General features: G+C 40.9%; 1 non-coding gene across 1 annotated transcript; it reads right to left on the bottom strand.

Annotated features, from left to right (window-relative positions):
- Positions 1–273: 273 nt before the first annotated feature.
- Positions 274–380, bottom strand: LOC127742710 (small nucleolar RNA R71). The gene has a single exon (XR_008004071.1). It is a non-coding gene; the product is annotated as a small nucleolar RNA R71 (small nucleolar RNA).
- Positions 381–5,007: the final 4,627 nt, after the last annotated feature.

Below are 5,007 nucleotides of genomic sequence, written 5' to 3'. Positions count from 1 at the left end.
CCCCAGCTCATCACCCTTGTTCAGAACAATTGTTCATTTGGAGGAAGTGCTCAAGAAGACCCCAATCAACACCTAACCACCTTCCTGAGAATTTGTGACACTGTGAAGTCTAACGGAGTCTACCCGGATGTCTATAGGCTGCTCTTATTTCCTTTTTCACTCAGGGACAAGGCATCCAAATGGCTTGAATCCTTCCCAAATGAGAGCTTAACAAATTGGGAAGATGTGGTGAACAAATTTTTGGCAAGATTTTACCCTCCTCAAAGAATCAACAGGCTAAGAGCTGAGGTGCAGACTTTCAGGCAACAAGATGGTGAGACTCTCTATGAAGCATAGGAGAGGTTCAAGGACTTAACAAGAAGATGCCCACCAGATATGTTCAATGAATGGGTTCAACTTCACATTTTCTATAAAGGTCTTTCCTATGAGTCAAAGAAGGCCGTAGATCATTCATTAGGAGGCTCTCTAAACAAGAAGAAAACCATTGAAGAAGCCATAGATGTCATTGAAACAGTTGCTAAGAACGACTACTTCTATGCCTCTGAAAGAAGTAACACCAGAGCAGTAATGGAGCTGAACCACATGGATGCATTGTTAGCTCAAAATAAGATGATCACCAAGCAGCTAGCAGATCTCACTAAGAAGGTGGAGGAAAACCAAGTTGCAGCAGTCATCACTTCATCACCAGCTCAAGAAGGAGTGAATATAGAAGAAGAAGGTGAGTGGGAGCAAGCCAACTATGTTGGAAACTTACCTAGACAAATCTATGATCCATACTCCAAAACATACAACTCTGGATGGAGAAATCACCCCAACTTTGGCTGGGGAAATCAACAAGACCAAGGTCAAGATCAGAGACGCCACAACCTCAACTCCAACAACAATAAAACTCACCAACACACCTCACAAAGATCCTATCAACACCCACCTAACCAACCTTCTCAACCACCTAATCTCAACCCACCATCACTAACAGATGATAGACTCTCAAAGATTGAGGCTCTACTTGAAAACTTATGCAGAGAAGTCCAAGACAATAAGGTGTTTAAGGAAGAAGTGTGAGCCAATATCAAAAACCAAGGAGAAAACATCAAGAGATTGGAGTCCCAAGTAGGGTATCTATCTCAACAAATTCCCAAACCCACTGATGGATTTCCCAGTGACACAAAGAAGAATCCAAGGGGAGAAACAAAGAAAGTAAGGTGGGAGGAATGTCAGATGATAACCACAAGTGATGAGAGGAGTATGAATGGAGTAGAACACCTCCATGATAATCAAAAGGAAAACCAGGAAGAAATAAGCCATGCACTTCAACCCATACTCAAGGAAGAGCTAAAGAAGAAGGAGGTATTGAACCCATATGCACCTTTTCCCCAAAGGCTTAAAGGTGGTGTAGCAGGGAGAATGTATTCAAAGTTCCTTGATATTTTTGCATCTCTTGATGTAAATATACCATTCATTAAGGCCCTCCAGCAAATGCCTTTCTACATCAAGTATATAAAGGAGCTACTAGCCAGAAAAAGTCCATTGAAGGGTGGACAGACAATAAAGATGAACAGGGATTGTAGTGCTCTTATTCAACCAGGGCCACCCAGAAAGAAGAATGATCCAGGAAGTTTCCATATTCCTTGTGCTATAGGCGAAACATAGATTGACAAAGGGCTTTCTGACTTGGGAGCAAGCATCAACTTAATGCCCCTCTCCCTCATGAAGAAGCTCCAAATCAATAAACTAACTCCTACTGATGTAATTATCAGATTGCCTGACAAAACTCAAAAACAGGCAATAGGAGTAGTTGAAAATGTGCTGGTGAAGGTTGGGAGCTACTATCTTCCCACAGACTTTATTGTCCTGAAAATGGATGAGAATTCTATTTACCCCATCATTCTAGAAAGGCCATTCCTAGCCACAGCTAGAGCACTCATAGATGTAGAGCGAGGAGAGTTAGTGCTGAGAATACATGACGAGCAGCTCACTTTCAACGTTTTCACCCTCTCACAAGAAGCAGATCATGATGACAATGAGCTGATGGAGGAGCCAAATAAGGAAGAACAAGCACCACACATAAGGACTCCTATGGTCAACAACCAATGTAATCAGAAGGAGAAATAGCCAAGTGTAATACAAAAGGAACTAGACCCACAAAAATCACATAAAATAGACAACAAAACCCTTCTCAAAAAGGAAATCACAAAGAACAAGCTGGTTTCCATGGACGCAAGAAAAAAAGTCCCAAGGGGATGGAAAAATAAGAAAATTCCTACAGAAGATTTCTCGCCAGGTGATGAAGTGGTCTCTACATACTTTCCATCTATACCACCTCACCTCCCTACTATTCCATCTCAGCTGCCTCCAGTGTACACCATCAACAAAATCTTGTCCTTAGAGCATATGGAGCTTATCAACAAAGCCAATGGACATAGTTTCACTGCAAGAGGAGAAGACTTCAAGCACTATCAGCCACCTTGACAAGGATCAACCGTCAAGCTAATGACATTAAAGAAGCGCTTCATGGGAGGTAACCCATGATTCTTATCCCTTCTTTTAAATTCTTTAGTGTTAGTTAATAAAGTAAGGTCATGAATTTCAAAAAAACTTTGATAAACATTTAACAGAACTCTTATATGCAACATATAGTGAACAACAAGTTTGGTGTTCAAGGCACATCAAGATGGCATGAACACAACTTATGTCATTTTGGGCTAAGAGTCTTGATTAAACCCTTAAACACCACATAATTACATGTATAGGGAATCAAAAAGGACATTGATGGTACTTGATAGGACAATTGAGGAAGGGAGATTCGACCACTATACCAAGGGAATCTCGCATTTGTCTTCATAGGGAATGTCCTTGGAAGTGTTGCCATGCAACATTGGGAGTGGATAATTTTGGAGACCGAACCAAGACCCTCATAAAGGAGGTGATCCTTGTGCTCATTCAATCCCAAAACCCCAACCGTCCACTATCAAACAACACCATCAATTCACACTCTTCAATCAGTTGCCATCTTCTTATATAAACCCCTTCACACAACCTCCCCGTACATACTTCATATTCTCACCCTTCCCACTTCCTTCTTTCGGGCATACAAACTTCATCCTCCACCAAAGGTCTCACATACACCCTCCTAGCCATCTTGAGATTAACTAACACATCAACCATCTTACATGGCATCATCAAGCTCCAAGAGATGAAAGGGGAAGGAACCCATAGAACATCCTCCTTTTGATGAAAAGCGATTTAGAACCTTTTATCATGCACTCCAGTTTGGGTGGATGGCTGACAAAGAAATCATTTATGAACTAGGCTTTCAAGTCACACGAACTGAGTGTCCAAAAATCACAAAGAAGGTGGAGCAACGTCGATGGGAGCTCCTCACTGATCCGATCACAAGGGTGAACGCAACTCTAGTGAGAGAGTTCTATGAAAATGCAGTTAGACAAGATAAGGCGGATGAATCCTATACAAGTTTCGTGAGAGGAGTCATGGTGGATTTTAGTCCCATGACCATCATGAGAGTGATGAAATTGCGAAGCATACCCTTTGCAGAGGAGAGCTATCACTCGAGAATGGACAACAAACCCAATTATGACCAGATTATGCAGGATATATGTGTGCAAAGAGCAGATTGGGAAAGCGGCACCAAGAGGAAGCCCAAATTTATAAAAAAAAAGGAGATCTCCTCCCTGAGGCTAAACGTTGGTTCGAAATTGCAAGGAGATCCATCCTCCCAGCCGGAAACAACTCAGAGATAAACCTTAAGAGAGCAACGATGGTGTAATGCCTAATGAAGGGAGGAGAGATCAAGGTTCATGAACTCATAGCCCAAGGCATTCAGAAGCTTGCTGAGAATAACGATTCTAGAGGAAGATTTGGTTATCCCAGCACTATTCTCCGTCTTTGTAACCAGGCTAGGTGATATTTGAGGATGAAAACCTCGAGTGGATAAAGGTTGGCATTCCCCTCATTTATCGTCGGATGTATGCTAATGCAACTCCACTACCTCCACGAAGCGTAAGAAAGAGGCTAGCCCATCAAGCGAAAGAAGAACAACATCCACAGGAGCAAACCCCAGCCACCTTAAGCATGCACCAATTACAAGAGGCTATTGATACCTTATCTAGGCAATGCATGGAAAATCAAGGGGCACAAAGGGAGTTTCAAATGCAATTAATGGACTGCCAAGAAGAATCACTCTCTAGATGGATGAATCAGTAAGGGAAATGGCAAAAATAATTGATGGATCAGCAATTGGAACAAGGGAAGCAATGGAGTGAATCCTTCTATAACTTGAACTAGAAGCAAGATCAACAATAAGAAGCCATCCAAAGGCTAATCAACATCGAAGCACATCAAGGTGCACACATTCATGAGATGCATAGGAAACAAAGAGAACAGGCAAATCCTTTTGATGAATACAGAGCATTTTTAGAAGGAGTCTACATGAGTGAGACTGGATATCATGTGAATACCCAAGCCAGACTTGGGTATCTAGTCAGACAACTACCTGTTTTGCATCCAGGGATCACAAAATATGAGGATGTAAAGGATGAGTGAAAGGCGGTGAAGTTCCTTCTTAGTTTTACCTTTTTCAAAGCTTTAAATAAGGAAAATCATGTATGAAATAGAACATGCTTCCATGGTAGCTTTAGGATTTTCAATTCTGCATTTAAGTTTCATTGCTTAGGTTAATGGTTATTGAGCTTAATGTCTCGAGTGTTCACTTTTACCTTTCTTACTTGTATGCTTGTCCTTTAAGTTAATCAAAAAGAAAATGTTATGAAAAGAATAAGAGTGCAGTTATTTTGTGAAGTGAATTCTGAATGTTTGTGGTAGGATGATTAATAAGCTAAGTTGGTTCACCAAACAAGGAAAGAAAGCAACTATCTATCCTAAGTCCTATGTTTGAAACACATCCCTTGAGACTAACTAAATAATAAGATCCCAATAAGAAAAGAGAAAGAGCAATAAAAGTGAAAAAGAAAGAAACACAATAAGAAACAA

This window comes from Arachis duranensis, chromosome 1, assembly GCF_000817695.3.
Source record: "Arachis duranensis cultivar V14167 chromosome 1, aradu.V14167.gnm2.J7QH, whole genome shotgun sequence".
Lineage (NCBI taxonomy): Eukaryota > Viridiplantae > Streptophyta > Magnoliopsida > Fabales > Fabaceae > Arachis > Arachis duranensis.
The sequence above is the reverse complement of the archived record's forward strand: the minus strand, read 5'-3'. Positions and strand labels throughout refer to the sequence as shown.